This window comes from Rattus norvegicus, chromosome 15 (genome assembly GCF_021556685.1).
Source record: "Rattus norvegicus strain SHRSP/BbbUtx chromosome 15, alternate assembly SHRSP_T2T, whole genome shotgun sequence".
Lineage (NCBI taxonomy): Eukaryota > Metazoa > Chordata > Mammalia > Rodentia > Muridae > Rattus > Rattus norvegicus.
This window is the reverse complement of record NC_141548.1, coordinates 35,214,026-35,239,000: the sequence shown is the minus strand read 5'-3', so window position 1 is coordinate 35,239,000 and position 24,975 is coordinate 35,214,026. Positions and strand designations below refer to the sequence as shown.

Sequence of the window (24,975 nt, the reverse complement as noted above, 5' to 3'; positions counted from 1 at the left end):
TCTGTCTCTGTTTTCCAAGTGAGGAATGTGTTTGTGTTGAGCTCTGTCTGTTATGCGGAACAACCAGAGCTGGGGGTGGGTGGTGGTGGTGGTGGGGAGAGGGTGATTCAGACCCTGATAGGTTTAATTCCTGTAAGGGAGTACGTTGGGAAACAGGAATCCAGAAACAGGGAGAGAGAATGCACAGGGCTGGGGAGGTCTGAGGCAGAGGACTTGACTAGTGGAGTTTGGGGGTGGGGGTGGGGGTGGGGAAGGAGGTTGGAAAGAGAGGAGCGATGAGTGTGTATGTCCTAGAAGGTCCCTGTGACTGCAACAGGTGCAGCATGGAGGAGAGAGCAGGAGGCAGGGGGTGACTCTGGGTGACTTAAGTGCCAGCTCCAGGTTACTTAGATGAAATGAGTTAACATTTCTAATGTGCTGAGCGAGGATAACAATAGCACTGGAGCGCTTGGTATGTTCCTTCAGAGAGAGAGTTTGGGTTATAATTTATATCCTGATTAGAATCTTCCAAAAAGGATGTCCAGCAGGGTGAGACTAACCAGAGGGAAGGTGGGAGGGGAAGCATGGATAACCCATGTGCTACGTGGTTGCTTTTCTTGGGTATGTTTGTATACGTGTCTCTCTCTCTCTCTCTCTCTCTCTCTCTCTCTCTCTCTCTCTCTCCCTCCCTCTCTCCCTCCCCCTCTCTCCCACCTTCCCTCCCCCCCCCCCTGCCAAAATCTCATCCTTATCCTGACTATGTAGGCCAGGAACCCAAGGATATCCTCCTGCTTCAGCCTCCTAAGAGCCAGGATTATAGTCACGAGCCTCTCTGCCTAGCTTGTAGTTTCTTTATACAATATTTTTAAAACTCTTACTTCCTCATTGTGTTGGGTGTCGAGCACCAGGGTGTGGCATGTGGTGTGCCAGTTCTCCACTGCCAAGCCACAGCACGCAAGGTCTCCATGGCCGAGCTATGTCTCAAGTGCTTGCTTAAACCATCTTGCCTATGTAGCAAAGGCTGTCCCTGAACTTGTGATCCTCCTGCCACCGTGTCAGGCACATGATAAACTTAATAATCCAACGGCTGTAATTAGTACCTATCAGTGTTTCAACTTTGGCTTACCAGGCAAACAAATGAAAGAAACCCCCATAGAAAAACCATGGCTATGCAACATGGGCTAAAGACTGTGCTAATGTTTCTAGTATCCAGGAATGTTAAACATACAACTGGGAGACAGCTAGGCGTGGTGAGTCATTCCTGTAATTACACCATTTAAAAGGTCGAGGCAAAGGGATCGATGCAGACTGGAGGCCAGCAAGATCCCATCTCACAGACATTTATGTATTGTGTGTCTATACATACCCATAATATATGCACATATACACATACATATAGGTACACATATATCTCACAGAGAGCTAAATGTTTTCTTAGGTCCATTATCCATAAACAAATCCACTTCTTGCTGTATTTAATTTCTTTAAGACTGTATCATATAGAAGTGCAGTGGTGTTTGGACGTGATTTTTCTCTCTACAAATGTCAGGAAAGCTAAATTTCCAAAGCCCATCCACATGCCACACACAGCCAGAGAACAGCTCTGTCGCTGAGATGCGTCTATAAACCTCAGGATGTTCGGATTTTGTTTTTGTTTCTTTTTGGAGTCAGGATCGAATGTGGCCCAAGCTGCTTGTTCCTAAGCCTGTCCCACTCGTACTGCCTCAGGAGCAGCACCCATTCCCAGTTCCCACAACTCCATTTTCCTTGTAGAAAATATGTAGCCGAGGCTGGCCTTGAACTTCTGGCCTTCCTGCCTCTTGCTCAGAAGCACTGTCATCACAGGTGCGTGTCACTAAGCCTGTCCCACTCTACTGACTCAGGAGCTGCACCCATTCCTGGTTCCCACAGTTCCCCCTTTCTTGTAGAAAATAGTTTGCTTGCAGGCTCTTTTCTCGTCTCAAAATTGTTTTTCTAGGGAAATGTTCCAAAGCAGGAGAAAGAGCTTGAGGATAAGTGGAAATATCCAGGGAGCTTGCCTTCCACAGCTCTTCAGCCAGAACCAATCCCCAGTGTAGGATTTGCTCAGTTCCTGTTGCCAAGGCCCCATTGAGGTGTGCTTAGTCCCCACCCCACCCCCACATAGTCTTCTACACAAAGCCCAGAGGGCAGAGGTGCTGTTAAGGAGGTTTCCTAGCGCTCTTGAAATGTGGGAGCCTCCAAGAAGGAAACCTGAATTTCTAGAATGTAGTGCAATTTTGAAACCAAATCCCGCCTGGCAAGAAAGTCTACTGTACTGGAAATCAGGCTGCATCTCAAAAGCCTGTCTGAAAGTCTCCATTAGAGTATTACAGCTCCTTAACTGCTGGAGCATGCTCCCTGGGGATCAAGGTGCCGAGTGGGAGCCACAAGGATAGCCTATTCACTCAAAGTTCAAATGGAGCTTGTTCCAAAGGCAAGGCCAAGGCTGACATCTAGAATCTCTAGTCACACAGACCCTGCAGAGGAAGGGACGTCCCATCTGGACCTCCCCTTTCTTGACAGCATGGAAGGCACTGGCCTCATTTAGAAAGGACTTCCAGACCCAGGGAGCTGCACTCTTGATCGGCAGCATTATTAGCATGTCTGTATTCAGTTAAAGAGTAGCAGCTTAGTAGACCTCTGGTCTTAGTCAGTGAGGTTCACAATGGTTCTTTAGTGAGCACAGGAGTGGTTCAGGGAGCACAGGTCTCTGAGAGGGCAGCATTGAGCTGGCAGGGGCATGCACCAAAACTGGAGCTCCATGGCTCCTCTGTGGCATGCCTTTTTGCAACAGGCCTCAGTAGGCATGCGACACCTTGGATTCCATGGTTCTTCTATGGAATGTCTTTTTGCAACAGGCATGTGACACCTGTTTTCTATGTTAAAATACTTGTTTGTTTCATTGCTGCCTGGGGGTTGAATCCAGTGTCTCGTGTCTACTGGACAAGCATTCTATCACTGAATGTAGCTTTAGTGCTCCTCAACTTTTAAGCAATAAAGTTGGGTTTACTGAGGTTGAGGCTGATTTACTCATTTGTCTGTTTGCTTTGTGGCAGGGTCTCATGCAGCCCAAGCTGGCATAAAACTATCTATGTAGCTAGGGTTGGGCTTGATCTCCCAAGCACTGGGATGACAGACGTGTGTTACTGTACATAGGCAAGCTGTCATATCATAGAGTGTGCTTGTCTCAGTGTTCACTGTGCCTGTGACATTTCACCTGGTTAGATCTCAGGCTTAATCAGAGGAACTTGAGTTTGGGGAGTGGGGAGGATGGTACAATTTTGTGTGTTCTACATCTGTGGATCCAGCCAATCATGGACAGAAACTATTTAGAAGAAAACAATCTGGGGACTGGTGAGGCGGGTCAGCAGGTGAAGGTGCTTGGGGCTCGCCATGGAGCCTGACAACCCACGTTTAATCCCTGGGACCCACACAGTGAAAGGAAAGAATTGACTCCCGAGAGTGGCCATCTGATCCCCATGGGTTCCTCAGTGCACACTCACATAGTCAATAAACAAATGTGATAAAAACATATACCGGGCTGGAGAGGTGGCTCGGGGGCTAAGAATGCTTGCTGTGTGTGCTTCCAGAGGACCTGAGTTTGGTTCCCAGCACCTATGTTCAGCAGCTCATGACTGCCTATCAGTCCACTGCTTCAGGTACCAACATCCTCTCTGGTCTCCATGGTACTGGCACACATGTGGCAGACATTTAGACAAACACGCACATAATAAAAAAATAAATAAATACATTAACTCAACTCTACTCACCACCCCCAACAAAACCCCAGACAATATAGTTGAGTGTGGTGGCACACACTTATGATCATAGTATTTCTGAAGCTAAGGCAGGGGGATTGTTGTTAGTTCCAGGTCAGTCTAGGTTGGACCATCAAAGCACTAGGGCCAGCTTGCCTGGTCTGAGTGGTGAAGTTCCAAGCCAGTGAGTGAGAAATCCGGTGTCAAACAAAAGGTAGAAGGCACGTGGTGGTGACCCATGCTTGTTGACCTCTGACCCTCATCAAGAGAACTGTGTACGTGTGTACCAGCACCCACATGTGTGCTCCACCCTACCTGATTCCCATATTGAAAAAACAAGGGAAAGAAACCCCTCCGAGATCTTGACTGACCTTTGGGCGACTCTAGATTAGTATGGAGAACTGACTTGTGACAAGGGACACATTGGGAGCCATGTACATGGTATGTCCCCTTAGTTAGTGTTTACAATTTTCTCTCATGTGTCTTGTAGATTTTAACATCAAATTTGCATGCATTCTCTCAGATATATTTGTAAGTACTTAGTGATTTTAGTCCCATTTCAATAGCTCCATCAAAAATAACCCCTTCCTGTTGCTCTGTTCATTAGCCTTGTATCCTGGGGTCTTGCTAAACTCCTTCGTTGTCTCTAGCAGGGTTTTTTTTATTTTAATTTTAATTTTTTAAAATTTTCTGTTGCAGGTATCTGAATAATTTTCTGATTGCTATGCTTTTTATTGATGGATGTTTTTGGTGCTGACTAAGCTGTCTCATGTGGTATCGATCAGGAATATAAGATCTGATACCCGCACCATTGTGTCATGGTTTTTTATTGTGGTGGTGAGGAAGCATTCTGTTATTCATGACAAGTTGTGGTGGTAGAATTCCCTTTGAGTTTATTTTTGGTGCCTTTTATCAGGCTGAGGAAATTCCCTTTATTTCCAGTTTGTTGAGTGTCGATAATGAAGGATTGTTGAACTCTGAATTTTGTCAAATGCCATTCTTTGTTCACTAGGAGAACTATGCGGTCATCTTTTTAATCTGTTATTTCTGCACTTGATCTTAGCCAAAAGGCCGAGAAGCGATAATCTGTTATTTCTGTATTCCGCACCCCCACCCTTCCAGGAGAACAAACCCAGGGCCTCGTGCGTATGGTGAATCTTACTGGATTATTTCAGAATTTCGAATCAACCTTGCTTGCCTAGAGTACTTGGTCATGAAGTATTTCCCATTTTATGTTTTCTGGGTTTATTTGGTTATTCTTTAATCAATTAATTATGCCATCTTCGTGTGTGTGTGTGTGTGTGTGTGTGTGCGCGTGCGTGCACACGCGTTTTCTCCTTCTACCGTGTGGGTACCAGGATTAAGCTCAGGTAATCAGGCTTGGTAGGAAGTGCCTTTAGTGGCCGAGTTGTCTCGTGGGCCTCAGTTGGTTGATATTTATTAAAGATTCTTGCATATGTCTTTATGAGGGATATCAGTTTAAAACTTCATTTCTTCATCTGCCTTTTGTCTTAGTATAAAATTGGGTTCATAAACTAAACCAGGGCTTGTTCTGCTGTCCTAACAGACCTATGTGGAAAGGATTTGTTTTTAAACGTCATGTGCACTTCACTGGCAAAACTATCTAGTGATTTGGTGGTTTGCAAACTTTTAAACAGTGGTCTCAGTTTCCTTAGGAGATAGCAGGATGGGTTTCCCATTTCTGTTTGAATAACTAGGGAAGTTGTTGTCCCTTGAGGAATTTGTCTATTCATCCAGATGTTTGAATGTATGGGAATGTCGTTATTAGCAACCATTCTTATTGCCAGTTTAGGGTCTCGAGCTGTAATTCATGTTTCCTCTCTGTTTCGGACTCCACAGTGAGTAGAGTCTGGTCTCTCCTTAAGCGGCTTTTCAGTGTTATGAATCTTTTCAAAGAACTAGTCTTTGGTTTTATTTATTTTCTCTCTAGTGATCTTTTCTTACAGTGTACCAATTTCTGCTGTCAACTTTATTTCCTTCCTTTTGCTTATTTTGGATTTGACTTATCTTCTTTTATAAGTGCTTAAATTACAAATGTAGAAAATTGGATTGAGTCCTACATTTTAGATTCCCCTCCTCCCCCTCCTTTCCCTCCTCCTCATCTTCTTCCTCCTCCTCCTTCTTCTCTCCATTTCTCTGTCTCTCTCTTTCTTCCTTTCTTTCTTTCTTTCTTTCTTTCTTTCTTTCTTTCTTTCTTTCTTTCTTTCTTTCTTTCCTTCTTTCTGTGATTTCTACCCATTTTCAACATTATTGGGTCCTTATTTCTGTAGCCTGGTGATGTGGCCGGCTGTGTTATTTATTGCTATATGCCCCATTAGCTGGGAGGTGTGCAGTAATGGTAAACATTTTATATTGGGGACACTTTGCAAAGTGGCTCTGACTCTGTTCTCTCTTGGCACTGATATTGGCCAGAACTGCTGTAAGCCAAGCCTGGGGCACCATTTTCAAGAAAGACTTCTCACATCTGCCAGGTGAGACTCAGGTCTACTGACTGGCTGCCTTCACAATGGAGTAGCACAAGGCAAACACTAAGTCTCAGAAGTCACGAGGCCATTCCTTCCTCATTCTCTAGGTCACAACAGGCCAGACCTGTTCACCATGAGCAGGGACTATGCAAAGGCATGAATTCTGGTGTCACCAGGGTTCATCTTGAAGACCAGCCACTATGTTAAAGGCTGTTTTCTCTGCCATTCTCACCCAACATTTTACCACAGCATCCATCTTTCGTCTGAAACCCCTCATCATTTTGTCACCAGAACACTTAAGATACCGATCTTTACTTAAGTTCCCCCATGTAATGGTCCCTATCTCTTGATTTCCACTGGATCCAATTCCATCGACCATTTTTCTTTTTTGTGTGTTTCCCTGTGATTACCCACTGAATTCTTCCAGTTCGATTGATGGTTTGAGGAATGATCCCTTCCATGGAGTTTCCGTAGTTCCTTGGGGTCTGCCATCAGCTCCAAATGCCTCTGCATCCTTAATGTCCCAGATTCATGAGTAGCCCTCAGCAGCAGCCACTTGACTCCTGTGCACTTTTGCCATTGAGGAGAGCTCTGTCTGTTCCCCAGCGGCACCCAGCCTTTCCTGGGACCCTTGTGAGCTTTCTGAGGTAAACATCACTTGATGTCTGGGTCCTCACACTTGCATGCTCTCTGGACTCACTGTGGCCCCTCTCTTGCTATGCATAGTTTTTGTTAACTTTTGTCATCAGCGTGCACCAAGAAAACACTTCACGAGAGCCATTGCTTTAACTCCTCATGGTTGGAGGCACAGAAGAGAACGAACACAGCATCTTTCTCCTGTTTTCCTTTCTTTGATAAGCTGCGTCAGAACACTAGTGTTTATAAGGAAGGTGGGCTGGACATGGAGTCCTGTAATCTGCTAGCCACTGGGAGGGCCGAGGCAGATTATCTTGAGTTTGGGGATGTGTGGGCTACATTAAGTGAGCCCAAGGCCAACCTTGGTTACAGTGAGACCCTGTCTCACGAACACACAGAACCCCCGTTTATTCAAATACTTTGTGTTAAGAATTTTAGAAGTGGGGGTGAGAATCTAGCTCAGTTGGTAGAAAGGCTTAGATTCACAGAGCCAGGTCCCATCCCGGGACTCGGGTGCACATCTGTGATCCCAGCACTTGGGAGGTGGATGTAGGAGGAACGGGAGGTCGAGGTTGTCCTTGGTTACATATCGAGTTCGACGCCAGTCTGGGGACTAAACAGTTGTACTTCATAATATATCCATTTTTCCATGTCTTTATCATACTGACCTTCAAAACTATGCATTCGTATGGGTTAAGAAATCATTTACATGAATAGCATCCAATCATTAACTATGTTTTTACAGTTGAGCATTAATGCCCAGGAAACAATACAGTTTAACATACTGAGGTAATCTTTATGGATGGAAGACTAAAATAGTTATGACTGTAAATGTGCATACTATTGATCGACTGCTAAAGGTTCGTGTCTAAAATAACTTAATGGGAGCTCACTGGGTTGCAATGGGCCCCTTGTCCTGGGCTTGTGTAAATGCAGGTTGGTCTTAGCCAATTATAAAGGGTCCCTGGGTACTCCTGGGTAACAAGGGATTTTCCGCTGGGGTTATCAAGTGAGACCACTGCTCAGACTTCAGCCAATCAGGTCATCCATGCAAGCCTTCTCTGCACACCCCAGTGACAGAGTCCCAGGCCTTCCTTGGTTTGGTGATGCCTTACTTCAGGGATCATGGTTCGCTCAAATAATCTGTTAAAAGTTTAATAGGCCTCAGTTTGTCTTTTCAAGTGCTAGTAAAGCTTACTCTGATGCAAGGCTCAGCAAACCTTCTCTTTAAGGTCTGGGCCATAAATGTTTTAGGGATTGAGGGCTGGGTAGAGTCTCTATTGCAGAGTTTTATTTGTTTTTGTTTGTGTTTTATAACCTTTCATTGTTAGTTTGGAGCGTGGAGGGGCTCCACTGGCCCAGGGCCATGTTTGATGACTCCTGCTGACTCTGCAGAAGGTTCTAGCTGCTGCCTTTATGCCAGGCCCTCTGAGCCCCTCCCCAGTTCACCGCTTCTAGTCTAGGCTGGTCTTTAAAAAGCAGTAAGCTCTGGGATTCAGGGCTCAGCTTTGTCCCTAAAGGGGTGTTCAGCGTTTGTGGGAGACTTGGCTCTAAGACCCTCTTCTGATACTGAACTCTGAGATCCTTGTGTGGCATGGCGTAGTATTTGCACAGACATTATATATACCCTGCCTATGTTTTAAGTCATCCCTAAATGATTTATAATAATACGATATAAAGACGATGTGAAAAGTGGCTGGGTTGCCTAATTTAGGCTATACGTTCTTAGTAAAGGCATTTTTAAAAATAGTTTTTTTTTAATGTTAGGGATAGAATTCAGGGCCTTGTGCAGCATCCCACCACTAAGCTGTATCTTCAGACCCCAAGAATGATTTTTCAAATACTAAATATGCAATTTAGTTGACTTGTTAGTACAGAGCAACAGAACACCCTGTCGGTTTCTTTATGTAGAAGTTCGACTCTTATGAGATTGATTTCTAGGTATTTGGTTTCTAGCTAAAGTCTCCTAGCCACCGTCCCTCAGATATCTTCTGTTAGTAGAAGGGACATTTGCTGCCTGCTTGACCTCTTCAGTTTTAATTCCTCCAGGTAGGGACTGGGTTTGAGCAACACTCGGTGGCATGTATGCTGAGTCCCAGTGCCTAGGGGTTCCTTGTCTGGCTTACAAAGGGTCAAAGCTGCCAAGAGACCACAGGAAAAGTGCCTTCAAGCAGAAATAATTTGTTCAGGAGTGAGAAAGAGAGTTATAATGTAGATACAAGCAAAGGAACTGTGTAGGCAGACCACATAAGGGAAGCTTTGGCAGTGTAAGGGAGAAGTTCAAGTAAGTCACTTCTAAACACAGTCCCAGGACCTTAGGCACTGACTGAGGCAGGGTTCACATTAGCTGACTGGAGGAGAGGCTGCTCGAAGAGCACCTCCTCTGAGTTGTGCGATCTACCTCACAGAATGTTCCAGAGAAACCTTGGCAGAGCCATTTGTATGTACTGTGGGGGTGAGCAAGGCATGTGTCTTTGAAGATTTTCCGGTGGGGCTTTCTAGAAAGTCCTTGAGACACTTCTACAAGCAAGGCACCAACTCTTTCCCCCTCGTCTTCTTGGCTCTGGGTTTTGTCTGCAACCAACAAAGAATGACTTTATCTTGGTATCGGCCGTCCAGGCGTCTTCTCAGAGCCACAGGCAGGTGGCGATGGGCAGAGATCGTGTGTGGACTGAGGCCCTGGGCAAGGTGGGTCAGGATGAGAACCACCTCTGGGGAAGGAGGTGGATTCTCCCGTTGTCACGCACTGTAGGTCTGGATGAAGGGAAATTTATGGTGCTTTGACTCGATTCTTAATGGTAGCACGGAGCGTGGAGGAGGTGAAAGAGAGGGGCTTCCTGGGTACTCTTGGCCCACTTGGTAATCAGAGAAGTCTGTCATATCTTAGAGAGCTCATGGCTTCAGACCCTAAGGAGAACAAGCTCCCCAGTCCATGCACAAACCCCCTCCGCTCCACGGTCCTTTGGAAGAACAGACATTCGTTATTTGACTTGCAAAGTGTGAAAAACATCCTGTCCATCTTTCTTTTCACCAGAATCCTTATTTTTTTCTGATAGTTCCTTCTTGTCCTGTTCACAGTGGCTTTCACACCTAGGCAGGAGGTCTGGTTTCTGGTTTTTGTGTATTTGCATTCTCTCTCTCTCTCTCCCTCTCCCCCCTTTTACCTCCCTCCATCTCCCCACTCCCTTTACTCCCCCCCCCCCGCCTCTTTACTGGAGACATGTATAGCTTTCAAGGATAAAATATGTTAGCATATACATATACTGCATGACAAACTGATGGGTCCCATAGACTATTGCCATGGGACTGATAAGATTATACGAGAACCGAAAGATCTTTATCACCACCAGTGCTCTAACACTGTACCTCAACAAGTCTAGTCGATCACGCCTCTGGTGATGCTGTCTATACAAACTGATGTATGTTGCAGGCCCTGTGCTAGCTGGACAGTTACCTTCAGTGCTCAACACTTAGCCATCATAAGAAGCAGCAATGGTACTAGTATGTGTGTTTACTGTAGCACGCTTTTGCTTATCATTTTACTTTATTGTTTGTTGTTTGTTTGAGATGGGATCTTACTGAGCCCAGGCTGGCTTAGAACTTACAAGGTAGCTTGGCCTCAAACTTGTAGTGGTAATTCTTCTGCTTCAGCCTCCATGGTGTGGAGGTCCCAGGCACGCCATACCCAGCTTATACTAGACTTTTATATTATTACTTTAGAGTATAGATTTTTTTACATATGTGGTATAATATATGATATGATATATAAAACATTACATATATAAACCTTACATATATCTTGCTATGGTAGTTAATCCAATAATTAGAGCACTTGGGATGCTGAGGTAGAAGGACCAAGAATTCAAGATCAGCCTCAGTTGCATGTGTAGTTGGAGGCCAATGTAAGCTACATGAAACCTTGTCCTACACAACACCATACACACACACACACACACACACACACAATCTTAGTACAAAACAGTGTTTGTGTGATGCCAGCAGCAATCTTATACACCTCTAACTTGCCATGTCTCATTTTCACACGTGGTGCTAGGGGTGGATGAAATCCAGGCACATCAGGTCTCTTCTCTCCCACCGAGTCACCTCCTCAGCTGCCACCATGCCTCCTGAGTGACCATGTGTAGCTTCCAATCAGGACTAGCTAGCTTTGTGCAATTACACTCCAGTATGTTTGCACAACCACGAAATAACCCTCTCACGAGCTCTCAGAAGTATACCTACCATCAAGTGACACATGACCATATTAGGTTCTGTGGCCAAATCAGGACCTGAGAAAGTGATTAGTCAGGGAATGAACAAAGGGACATTAAAGTCACAGGCAGGGAGGGTACCTGCTCTGCATTCCACCCGATTGCAGGGAAGGCCTGAAAGTGGCCAGCGTGGCTGCCCTCCAGCAGATGTTTACCCTGCAAGCCCCTCAGTGACGAAGGAGCTGGAGCAATGACCTGTGTGTCTCAGATTGTGTGATCTGCAAGATCAGTAGGAAACCATTCCACACAGTTTTCTCTTGCCGGCCTTTGTCTTCCGAGACCGAGAATAAAGCCCATGTTCTGGGCAGAATGGAGGAAAGCAGTGGGCTCTGTCTTAGTCTGGAATCCCAGGTGACCATCAGGCAGTGATGGCCTGAGTGACAGCCTTGAGGATGGGACATGAGGAAGCTAGGGATGGGACACTGTCTCAGGCTGGCCCCAGGGACAGCCCCAGGACTCTGATTAACATTCCCCAGGCTGGGCCAGCCAGTTTCTGGGAAGAATTTCAGGGCACCCTAGGATACAGACCACCCCTTTAAAAGGTTAGGCCTGCTGGCTGTAATCTCAGTAACTGGGAGGCTGAGGCAGAGAGTGCCTCATGGCATGAGTGCGAGATGGCTTAGACCACACAGTGACTTCAGGGCCGGGGTGCACTACATGTAGAAGCCCTAGTTCAGCAAGCAAGAGAAAGCAAACAAATCCCAATGCTAGAAAGAGGAAAACACATCTAATGCAGTTATCCCCTAAGCCCTTAAACCCTTGCTACATTTATATTTATTTGCCCCCAGTTTTGTTTCCTCTAGGGCAGTGCTTCTCAACCTGTGGGTCAAGACCCCTTTAGGGGTTGCATATCAGATATCTACATTACTATTCATAATAGTAGCAAAATTACAGGTATGAAGTAGCAATGAAATAATTTTATAGTTGGGGGTCACCACGACATGAGGAACTGCATTAAAGGGTCACAGCGTGAGGAGGGTTGAGAACCGCTGGTCCAGGGTCTTTGTAGCAGTCTGCTTGTAAATACATCAATTCAGTCAACTAATGAACAGAAAGCAATGGTGTTTTTCATTACATTTTATCTTATGTGTATGGTTGCTTTGCCTCTGTGTCTGTGTGTGTAGAGGCCTAAAGAGGGCACCAGATCCCCTGGAACTGGAATTATGGATAGTTGTGAGTCACCATGCGGGTGCTGGGACCCCAGCTTGGACCCCCTGCAAGAGCAAGTGCTCTTAACCACTGATCCATTTCTCCTGACCCCTCCCTCCTGTTTAGGAGCAACCTGATAATGTCATTTGATTTCAAGTTTGCCAATGCTGTATATATTGCTTTCTAAATGGATTAAATAAGACACTGTCCCAACATTGCCTCTCCCCTCCCCTCCCCTCCCCTCCCCTCCCCTCCCCTCCCCTCCCCTCCCCTCCTCTCCCCTCCTCTCCCCCTCTCCTCTCTTCTCAACAGAGTCTCATGTAGGCCAGGTAGGCCTCAAACTTATATAACCAAGGCTGACCTTGAACTCCTGATCCTTGTGTTTGTATATCCCAAGTGCTGACATTACAGGTGTGCACTGCCACACTCAACCCAACATTGATATTCTTGCTCGCCAAATTTGCTTGCACACATCTGTAATCCCAGCACTTGGGAAGCTAAGGTTGGAGGATCACCATTTTGAGGCCAGCCTGCTCTACATAGGAGGACTGTGTATCAAAAGCAAGACAAAAATAGGAACAAGCCTAACGACCTTGCTATCCTCTGAGTTTAAAATAGAAAGCCCAGATCTTTGAAAAGGACCCCACAGAACATTTTTAGAAGGCCCAAACAATGCATTTCTGATGTAGGCTTTTGACTTTGTGCTAATTATATCCTATTCATTACGGTCTACAAATTGTAGGTTGTTAATGCTTAAAGCAAAAATAAATGGGTAGCTAAACTTTTTTTTTTAAATAAAAATATGTTGTGTGGAATAAACAAATTCAAGCTAGGAAAATAGTTGATTCTATGATCAGGCTAGAACACACAGGATGCTACCAAGAGTGGTCTCACCATGCGCCTGTGAAAACACACACACACACACACACACACACACACACACACACACACACACACACACACACACACAAACACAATCCTAGGGCCTCATGCATGCTAAGTAAGCATTCTGTCTGGAGGCACACGTAGTGAAAGCTGCATAAACATGGAGGGTTTAATAACTGGGCCATTTGCTCCCATGCATTCTCCCTAAGTGTTTTCATTTATGGGTCTTGCTGTGTGGCTGCTGTTTGCCACGTCCATTAGATCCTGGGTTCTGTGCTGAACACACCAGGGACTCTGCCTGTTTAAAAGGCAGAAGAGGAAATCTTTCCAGCGACTTAATATTGATAAGGGACCTGGGGCAGACCTCCGTGCTGGGCCGAGACCACAGGACTCTGGAGTTTGGGTGGCTGCTGAGAAGCTGTCTATTATCGTTTGTTTGGTTTTCCTGGCCCTTGGGCTTCCTGCCACTCACCCTGTTGCTTTAGCCCCCTGGGGGACTCCATCTGCTGACTCTGCACTGCTCTGGCTGTTTATTTTCATTTGAAAGTTGATGTCCACAGACTGAAGTGCTGTGGGTGGGACCAGAAAGACTTCCTTCAGTGGATGGCTTCCCTTTTTGAGTGGGGTTGTGCTGTGTGGGTTTCCCTGTCCCAAGCAGAGGCCTTCCTATCACTCAGAAGCCATGACAGTTGGTATCAGTGAGTCCCGCACACCTGGAACACGAGTCACTGAGACCGTCATGTTGGTCCTCTGAAGGACAGAGTTGGGGCCCTGCCTTCTCCCTGTCCACGGTGGGCAATGCCGTGTGTACAGAGAACTTCACAGAGATCTCCCTGCCCTTGGTGGAAGGTTGGGATGAACGCTATTGGAGGCAGCTTTAAATCCTTCTTCAGTTCCTTTAGTTAATTTAATTCCTTTCATTGAATGTACTCAGCCTGTCAGGCACTGTACTCTGGGTGTCATTTTCTGAACTCAACAGCCTTATCTGGAGTTGCTGGGAACTGAAAAGTAAAATTCTATCTGGGTTTGGGGGGAAAGGGTGGTACTGGAGTCAGAAAGGGGCCAAGAACACTTATTTCCTTAGTTTCCCTGTTATCCCTTTATCTTCCTCAAGCTAAACCTTGAGATACATGTTTTAGTTATAAAAAAATCCTAATTATAGTCACTTACACAATTAAGATGGATGGTAAACCAAACAAACGATAGTGGGCAACTTCTCAACAGCCACCCAAACTGCAGGGCTAGGTCAAACCATGGAGCACAGAACTTTGGCTCCTCCAACCCTTCTGCTTTAATTAACCAGTGGTGCAGTGTAAACTGTCTTCTCAATTCAACCATCCTAGGGGAATTCATAGTTGCCCCTGCAGTTGAAGAGAGCAGGGACTGTGGGCGCCGTGTAACCTGTAACCGCTGCTGGATCCTCAGCTGAGACCTGAGTCACCAAGTGAGGGCTGTAACAGACACAGTTATGGCAGAAGGTGGAATTATGAAAAACATACCATCAGTTCCTTACGATTCTGTTATGCGAGGCCTGGCTGTGTGGGTGCCTATACACCTAGCACTTGGGAGGCTGAGGAAGGATAATCTCAAGTTCAAAGTCATCCTGGGCCCTATGGTAAGCTTTTCAGTGCTTCAGACTGAGAAACTGTTAACACACGCACACACGCGCGCGCACACACACACACACACACACACACACACACACTGCCAATCCCCAAACTCTATTGTCTCAGCCCTTAACTGGGACAGTTTCTGGTAGCAACTGTCACAGCCGACTGTTGTCAGGACTGTATATGGTGCTATTCTCTTTGTGCTGGATGCTTTCCTTGATGTCTACTCTCTCCCCAGCCCACAGGCAGGGAATCCCTTCCCTAGAGATTAAGAAACCCTGGGGAGCAGAGGCCTTTCATTAGTATTGCCCTGAGTGAGTGACAAGAAGTCTCTTTTTCTTAAATACAATGAACCTGGTTTTGGTACTTTCCTGAGAAGACATTAGACTATGTGGGAGTCATTGTTCTGTTGAATAAACAGTGATAAAATGAGAAATGATATATCAGTTACCTTGAGACTCATGTGCTGCCCTGGTGTGCCTCTCTCCTTCCAGTCTGCATTAATTCCTGGGAGCTTCTCCTATCACCCCTGTAACCAGGGTTTCTGGTGGTGTGCTTGTTACTTTGTCACAGAGACCACGGTGCTATATTTAGAAGGCAGGCCTGTGCCCACGGCCTTGACACTCAGGTACACTCATTGCTTCCTGGTAGACCATGGCACTATGTTCAGAAGTCAGGCCTGGACTCATGGCTTTGATATCCAGATACGATTGATCGATCGATCTTTGCTTCCTGGTGGGCTTTGATTCCCTTCGTCATAGCTCCATGTGGCTCTCTGAGATACCCAGGACTCCATGAATGCTTCCAGTTTAAGGCAGAGGCTCAGGCAGCAGAGAGCGGATGCCAACTGGTCACTGTGAGATTTGACCTGTGCTCCTCCTGCTGACTTTTTAGTCCATGGCCATGTATTACCAGTTTTGCACCATCTTTCTTCACATGGTGAAGGAGATAGAATGTTCGTTCCTGTACCTTGGGCAGTAGAAGGGAGAGGAGAATTAGACTGAAGGTCATAATTTTGACTCAATTTCTTTCTGTCCCAAACCCAAACATCCACATCTACCAGCACAGAAAGAGGCTCAGTTGTGAAAACAGAGTACCCACCCCCGAACCCCCAAATGCCAGGGGCCAGCTGGTTCCCATTCCCTTTTGCACCTCAGGTTCCTCTCACCTGACCCCGCCTGCCCCAGAGTCCTGAGGCTCCCCAGGGCTTGTCATCGCTTCCCACAACTCAGAAGCCACACATCTCACTGCTGCTCGGGCCTAGGATGCACAGAGCATCCTAGTAGGGTGTTCTCTCCCCACTGCACCCCTCTGCAGGGGTTGCCTCAGTGAGTGAGAAAGGAATGTTCTTGAGGGAAACTGCTATGAGACTTGAACCCCAAGTTTCCCCAGGTCTGACCTTTCTGTGACATGGGACTAACTCATTTCTTCGTTGTTCAAGGCAGGTCGGATTAGGTGTTTGATTGCTTTTGTCTGAAAGCACTTGACTGGTAAATACTGTAAATTACATGCTGACCCAGACTTGACCTTCTAGAAGGCTGCCTGGTCACTTTAAAAGCAACTTTAAAAAGTTGCAGGACTGGAGGTGTGGAATATTGCTTGTTTGTCTCCAGGTGCATATAAGGAAGATTAAGGTTGTGTTTATAAATCACTATTGGGCTTGGATTTGAATGGCGTGGACAGATATGTTGAAAAGAAAGCTCCTAAATTTAAGCTTGTTTTTTTCTACCTGATACTGTGCTTCATTTCCCGAAGGAAATGCCCGTATGCATTAAGATTTCTAAGGCCTCCCAAAGTTCCAGAAAGTAGGCTATCATTGTATTTCCAGCAGATAACTGTGGCCTAGGGTGAGCAACCTGGCTGTGGACATGGATTACGATACCAGAGCTGTTCATGGCGGAGCTCCATGTCAGCTCTCCATAAAAGCTTTCTGCTTTCACATACAAGTTTCTGGAAGCCTCATAGCTAGCTTCTCAACCCAGCCAGCACACTAGAAACTGGGTGGCGAGGTGCAGGAAGGAAGAAGGCATTTCTAGAAAGAAGCCTTGCACCGCAGCCTCTAGTGTGTTCCTCAGACGGCTAAGGATGCGAATCCTACCAGGGGTCATGGGTTCATACCAAAGATAGCTGAGGAGCCAAGGTGTGGTTGCAACATGAAAAATAAGTTCTGAGGAGATGCGGGATCGGGAGAAGCCCGCTGATTGCCAAACTGGAAAATTCCAGCAACTTAGCCTCTTTTGTGAAATTCAAGTAGTTAGCGTGTTTTAGTGTAGATAAAGGAGCATCCCCGTCAAGGCAGTGACGTCTGTGGCTCCAGGTATTTCAAGGTGAGGCTGGGAGCATTTTAATGAAAGAGTCTAGGCATGCAAAACTGTACAGAATAATATAAGGGGAACATTAGGTTTAAAAACTAAGCAAAGCAGAAACAAAACAAACAAAACAACAATGCTGGCTGCTGAGATGGCTTAGCAGGTAAGGGCACTTGGTTGAGGCCAAGCCTGACCAACAGCAGGATCCCTAGGATTGAAGAGAGAACGGACTCCACAGCCTGTCTTCTAACTTCCACACGAGCATCATGGTATCTTTGCATACACAGGAACGCACACGCACATGCACATGTGCATGCACACACACATACACATATAATTAAAAATTAAAAACCCAACTTCACAAATATGGCTCCTCAAAGGATCACTGTGTGACGTTAAGTAGAAGGGTAGTGGAGACAGATGAGCCTTCAGAAGAGCTTTGCTGGGACGGTTAACAATGTCACTGCCATAGATGTCTCCCGGGGCCCTGGAAGGGAGAGCAAGCTTTCCGGAGAAAAGCTTTGTTAGACAGAGCCAGCACAAATAGCAAGCCAGGGTCCTGAAGGGGAAGGATCTTCAGTTCTGGAAGACAAAGGAGTTTCTTGTTCCTGTGGGTTTCAGGGGAAGGTTCCTCTGTGGCACCTTCCTACCTGCTAGGTGTCACAAGGCACGGAGGGAGGCACTAGATAAAAGTTTGCTTTAAGACTTTTGGGCCTGTGTCTCAGGAGGCACTGAGGGAAAAGGAGAGTGCAGAGCCACAGAAGGCCAGCTTTTCAACCAGCCAGTGAGCAGCTGCTCCGAGTGGCTTGATTGCTGAGCTAAGGCAGCAGCAGGTAGAGGGGCTTAGCCAAATGTGAAGTCTGTCATTTTGGGTTATCATTGTTGTTGTTTGTTTTGTTTTTGTTTTTGAAATAGGGTCTTACACTTAAGCCTGAAACTCACTATGAAGCCCACGTTGGCCTTGAACTTACAGCAGCAGTCCCCATGGTTCAGCCACTCAAGTGTTGGGATTGCCACAGTGACTGCTTACACACACACACACACACACACACACACACACACACACACACACACATACACGTTTCAGCACCGAGGTTCATGTCACGCCTTGCTCATGAGAACTAAACACCGATGTGCACTTTCAATCCCAGTGCGTATTTCTTCATAGGTAAATGCAGCCATAGTTTGGTACTGGATGATTCTGAACTTTATACGAATGCTCTCCTTCTGCGTTATTCTGTAATCTGTCTTCATTCATCGCCATGCTTAAACGTTACACACGTAGCTAATCACTGTTGACAGGTCCGTCAGCGTTATTAACTGATTATAACTTGAATTATAAAGGATGCCAAAAAGCCAGGTGTGGTCATACCTGGCTGTAATCTTATTACTCAAGAGGTGGTGAGCATTCACACATTTATGCACATGTGTATAGATGTTTATATTTGCATGAATAATTATGTGCACATGGGTACACACACACACACACGTACACACACACATGCACACACTCACACACGCGCACACGCACACACCACGGTTTTCTGGAGCATACCAATTCATTTTCTCACCAGAACTATGTGAGAGATATAGACATCTCTGATGAGGGGGCTTAGGGACCTGTGCTTCCTTTATTTGAAACTCTGATTATTTGAGCTGTTTTTAAAATTCTTCTCTGCCTATGGCACAGGACCTATTTTGTTCTTTCTAAGCAAAATCTTTTAACTCTTCTTTCATGATTCATACTGTGAATTGCGTATACTGACTCCTTGGTCTTAAGGGTGCCCTGCTGTGTTCTTGGTGTCTTTTTTTTTTTTTTTTTTTGCACATAAATGATCATTTCCAGTATGGCTAAGTTTATCAACATTTTCCTTTATCTCCTGTGCTTTTTAATGCTTGTTTAAGAATTTCTCGTTGCCTCTGCCAGTAGGTCAGCTGGAAGCCCCTGAGGTCCTGACTTCAGGAGGCACATAGTTCGTAGCTGCCAATATTCTGGTAAGCTCTTTATGGGCTAGTGCCAGGCCTCTCCTGAGAAGAGATGCCCCAAATCTCGGGCGAGGAGGAGCATGTGAGCCACACTTGGAGGCTAAGCCACAGTGCGATCTGCTCCTATCTTTGTTTTCTCTGACTCTTTCTCAAGGGCTGAACTGTCCTCTCCAAGGCCCGGGGGTGGGGTGGGGTCTCTAAAAGCTAGCTTAGGGCTCTTTCCTTTCTTAAGGGAGAATATGAAACCCAGCTTCCCCGTTGTCCACTCCAGAGGGGTTCTTAGGAACTCTTGACCCCAGCCCAGACCCAGGAGACCTTGCACTCTGAGGAGCTCCGGCTTGTGGCTGACGCTGCTGGGTCTTTGTTTCTCAGAGGTTGAGTGACTGGCTTGAGTTCACACAGCAGGTCAGCAGGGCGTGGAGTATTGTGGAATTCTGGGACTCCTAGCTGAGTTTTCTGGCTCTGTTCAAACAGCTCCCTGCCGTGAAACCTGTGTTTATTCGTCCTCTAGCCCGCTAAACTTAGCGAATAGTTGGGATGTTTAAAAGTCTGAATCCTTTAAATCGTGGCTATTGCCCAACCTTAGAATGTTTGGGAAGGGCTGATAAAGAAAGAAATTATTTTGTCTTTCTACGTAAACTGTTGTTGTTGGTACAGGTTGGACATAACTAATCCGAAAATCTAAAGTCCAGAATATTCTAAAACTTTTTGACTTCTTGGGTATGGCCATGATGGCACAAATGGAAAGTTTTACAATATTTTCTCATGGAACATAACTCCATTCACACAGATGCTCTATAATTTCAGGGTATGTGTAGAAGGCTCACGTGAGTGGGCTTCTGTCACGGGGACAGTATGCTTGAGACTGTCAGTGTGGGAGGAGGAGGGCTTAGTGTAGCTCGTAGTAGTCTCAGAGATTTTAGTTTGTGCCTTTCAGAGCTAAAGATGTTACAGTGGTTCCCAGAAAGGAAGCGGGCATGAAGTTGCTCTGTGGGTGAGCTTTATTAGGGTAGGTTCATGGCCACAGGCAGTCAGGATCTGGTATTGAAATGGAGAGCCTTCAGAGAGAGGCTGTGTGATGAAGTCCTGAAAGGAAAGGGCTGTCAATTCCCAGAACGTTAGGAGAGCCATAGTGTTAGATACAGGTAGCCCCGGGCGTCCTAAAGAAGAGAGAACCTTCAGTTCTATGGAGCAGGAACGCTGTGGTGTTGGGTCTTACAGGATGGGGGGGGTGGTGTCCCTGAAGAGACGGTGACAGACCTTCAGATCCCAGGGAACAAGGTGTGGTTCTTGCTCTTATAGGGTTTATTGGGGGGGGTGTGTCCTTATACATGTCTTAGAAGTCAAAAGACATCAGTAAGAGGAAAGTTGGGAGTGGAGACATGGTTAGGAGGTTAAAAACACTTGCTACTCTTGTAAAGGACCCCAGTTTAGGTCCTAGCACCCACACCAGCAGCTCACCACAAACAGCCAGGGAATCTGATGACCTCTTCTGGTCTCTGCAGTCTGCCCTCCCCAGATACAGATACAGACCCAGAGACACACACACTCCACAGAGACAGACATAGGCACACAGAGACACCCACACACAGAGACACCCCCCTACACACACACTCCACACCTATCATACCACAGCACGCCACAGCATGCCACAGCACGCCACAGGTAAGTCAAGGTTGGACTGTGTCTGAGCAGTGGCGGAGGGTGCTGCAGTTGCAAGAGGAGGGAGAGAGCTCCACGGGAGCCACAGGGCCACAGCATGCTCAGCTCCCCTTGGAGAGGGGGAGTCTGATTTTTGACAGAGGTGGTGACAACTAGGACATCTAATGATCTACAGTGACCACTTGACCCTGCTGCTTCTCAGTCACGCTTGTGGGGTGTGTAGCAGAGATTTGCTGTCTTCACAGCAGCCCGGAAACAGTACTGGGGCACCAGAGTCCCCACACCCTTCCAGGGGACCAGTGCCATTGCTAGCTCCTTCCAAACATCCTGCCTCTTTAAGCGTTGTGTAGCATTTTCTTCCTGAAACAGAGCAGACATGTTTGCGTCTTTCCACACTTTCAGAACTTATCGAATAACAATAAATTCACAAGATACCTCTTATTGTCTGCGATTCGCCAAGCAGTCTTGATAGCTGGCCAATGGCAAACATAGATTCTTTTATTATAATCTTAATTACTAGAGTGAACACGAAGATCACCTCACACAGTATTATCTATCTACACACATTTGTAGATTATAGAATGGCAGCAGAGGGGTTAAAGAGGTGGGAAGCGTTCGCAGAAGGCTTACGGGGACAAAAGCAGAGCTGACACACAGTGCAGAGTCATTGTGGGTGCTTCTCTAAGACACAGACAAGTCCGCAGACCTGAGGGATAAACAGTGGGAGTCAAGGCATCGGACTAGAGGGGGCTGTGCTGAAGTGAAGCCTTGGGAACACTTGGGAGTTCTCTGCCTATCCCTCCTTTGATGGACACATGGGTGCTCAGATAACAGCTTGACTGGGGACGATTATTGGATCTGTCTCTCCTGATAGAGTTTTAATAGATCTATATGCCCACGTGTCTCCAATCTACTTGGTAAGTTTATTGATAGGAATAAGCTATTTATCCGCCTGTGCCTTGGGGATGGCATTAAGTACCCAATGAGATACAGACAGAGTCATTTTGCCTCTGCACTCAAAATGGAGCCAAATGCGAAGTGCAAAATGGAGTTCCCCAAGGCAAGGCCCAGCCTGAAAGCTGCTGTGCTTCACAACAGGAAGTCTCTTAGAGCATCTCCACATATTCCCTTATGTAGGGGAAGGAGGGACACAAGGATCATGCAGCCCACAAGACTCATAATGTCTGTAAGTATGGTAAATGGCTTCAGTGGTGAACTGTGGCATCCCGGTGTTGGGGTTGTTGGTGTGCCTGTAGATAACCACTATAAACTCATTAGTTCAGCAAGCTGGACTTGGATACTATCCTTTCTTTAATCTGGGATCTGTGGGTACCCTCTCTATCTGAGGTGAATCAGAAGTCATACCATGTAAAGGTTCTATAGTGTCCAGTGGCTCCACAGACTGGTGGCCATTCTTTGAGGAGACATTCTAGATCTAGACCACATCAGGGAATAAATGAAGTAGTAGCAGAATCTTTTGTTTAGACAGGACTCCCAGCACTGTGGTGTCTCATTTTGTGTTAGCAAATGTTTAAAAATCAGAAAAACACCCGAGTCTAAAATACTCCCAGTCCCAAGCATTTCAGACATGGGCTTCTCAACTTCTATGTCATCAAAAAGAAAAGAGAATAAATTATATGTGAAATAAACATTTGAAAATTTAATTGACTAAAGGATTTATCTGTAAGGATTTGTGGGCAGAAAACATTGTCACTTTGGAAAGAGCAATGTGTTTTTCTCTCAGTGAAGGTGGCCAACTTCAGGTGTTTTGTTTTGTTTTAATATCCTGTGAAAAGTTTTATTATATTCCTGAAAGCTCTCTGGGATTTCCTTATGTGAAATGGTATTTAGAACAAATGTGACCAATCTTCATCAGATTAAACTTTCCAGACACAAGATAGTAAATGGGAATTTTGGGAGAACTTTTTTTTTTCTTTTCTTTTTTCTCTTTCAGAGCTGGGGACCGAACCCAGGGCCTTGCGTTTGCTAGGCAAGCGCTCTACCACTAAGCTAAATCCCCAACCCGGGAGAACTTTTATTATGGATAGCAAAACACATTTCAAAAAAGGAAGTGAAGCCGGGCAGTGTCCGAGCATGCCTTTACTCCTAGCACTTGAGAGGCAAAGGCAGGAGGATTCTCTGTGAGTTCAAGGCTAGCCTAGTCTACATAACGAGCTCCAGGATAACCAGGGGTACACAGAGAGATCTTGTCTCAAAAACAAAACAGAGAGCTAATGCATAAAGAACTGCTACGAGTGGCAAAAGATACACGCACGCACACACACACACACACATACACACACACACTCCACAGAGTGTGGCACTGAGATATTATGATAACTGATTCACTCACAATCTACCAGAACTTAAGTCCATGAAAGTCTGAAGCATTTCTCCCTATCAAATTGGTAAAATTCAAAGACTGTTAAAGCAGCCTTGGAGAGAGTATGCCCCCATGCTCTTGGTAGTGATGTACCAGGGTAGAGATCCTTAGTGGATTCCCCTATGTCAGTGCCTTAGGGCCAGCATAACAAATCACCACAAACTTGTGACTTAAAACATTGGAAGTGGGTTTTTTTTTTTTCCAGTTCTGACAGGGCCCTGTTGGCACCAGCAGGCTGCTCCCTCTGCAGGCTGTGACAAGCATCACACCCGCCCCTTCCCAGCTCCCCTGGAGCCAGCCTTGGTATCCTCGGGCAGAGAGCTGTCCAGCTCCAGTCTATGCCTCTGTCTTTACGTGTCCTGCTCCTGGCACCCTGCATCTCTCCCCCTCCTTTCTCTTATGAAGACATGAGACAGTGGACTTAGAGTCCACTCTAATCTGGGGTCCCATAGGCCCACAGAAAACCCCATCTTAATTTGGTTCCATTCAAAGAAGCCCTGTGTCTAAGAGGGGTCACATTTATAGGTACCAAGGGTAAGACTTCATCATAGCCTCTCTTTAGCATGTCCGCTTGCTTGTTCTAAGTGGGCATACGCTGTAATTTCATGCCTATGGTTGGGCCCTTTAGAAGCAGTCCCAGTTTGCATGAAGGTTTACATTCTAGTGTTTATCACTACAGCGTTTGTAATGTTGAAAACTTAAAAGAAGCCTAAGTGTCTTTCAAAAGTTGAGTGGGGGCAGGGAGATCACTCTGTAAGAATAGTCTCCATCATGAAGCCTAACAGCCTGAGTTTCGTTCCTGGGAGCCACATGGAGGAGGGAGAGAACTGACTCCTGAAGGTTGTCCTCTGGTTCTTCACCTGTACACTACGGCATACCCACAGACCACAGACACACAGACACACACACACACAGACACAGAGACACACAGACACAGACACACACACACACAGATACACACACACAGACACACACACAGACACACACACACAGACACAGATGCACACACACACAGACACACACAGATACACACACACACGCACACGTACACACAGACACAGACACACACAGACACAGATACACACACACAGACACAGACACACACACAGACACACACACAGACACACACACAGACACACACACAGACACACACACAGACACACACACACAAAGATACACAGACATACAGACACACACACAGACACACAGACACACACACACACGCACGCACACACGTGCACAGACACTGATAGTAATTTTTAAGAGTCGAGTAGAGCTGGTATGGTGGCTCGTGGCTGTAATTGTAGCTCTTGGGAGCCTAAAGAGGAGGATTACTGGCAGCTCAAGGGCTGAGTTCTAGGCAAGCCTGTCTCAAAAAAATCCAACACAAACAAGCAACAAATAAACAAATACCCTCTCCCCAAAACAAAAACAAACAAAACAAAACAAAAAAACCCAAGTTGGGTGGCGGAGGATGGGGAGGGAGAAAGGGAGGGAGAGAGGGATGGAGAGAGGGAGGGAGAGAGGGATGGAGAGAGGGATAAGGCTGGGGGTGGTGGGTGTTTCAGAGAATAGAAAGCTCAGGGATCATAAGATAGTGGTGTTTAGGGCTGGAGAGATGGCTCAGCGGTTAAGAGCACCCGACTGCTCTTCCAGAGGTCCTGAGTTCAATTCCCAGCAACCACATGGTGGCTCACAACCATCTGTAAAGAGATCCGATGCCCTCTTCTGGTGTATCTGAAGACAGCTACAGTGTACTTATATATGATAAATGAATAAATCTTTAAAAAAAAAAAAAAGATAGTGGTGTTTACAGTTCTCAAAAAGGAAGTAGCTTCAT

General features: G+C 46.1%; 1 protein-coding gene and 1 long non-coding RNA gene across 2 annotated transcripts in view; one reads left to right on the top strand and one right to left on the bottom strand.

Annotated features, from left to right (window-relative positions):
* The window catches only part of Cryl1 (crystallin, lambda 1), a 118,955-nt gene that overhangs the window by 41,375 nt on the left and 52,605 nt on the right, over positions 1–24,975 (top strand). The gene's annotated exons all lie outside the window — the stretch shown is intronic.
* Positions 7,519–16,260, bottom strand: LOC148000970 (uncharacterized). The gene is made up of 3 exons (XR_015638811.1): positions 15,964–16,260; positions 15,247–15,764; positions 7,519–9,840 (listed from the first exon to the last, which is right to left on the bottom strand). It is a non-coding gene; the product is annotated as an uncharacterized LOC148000970 (long non-coding RNA).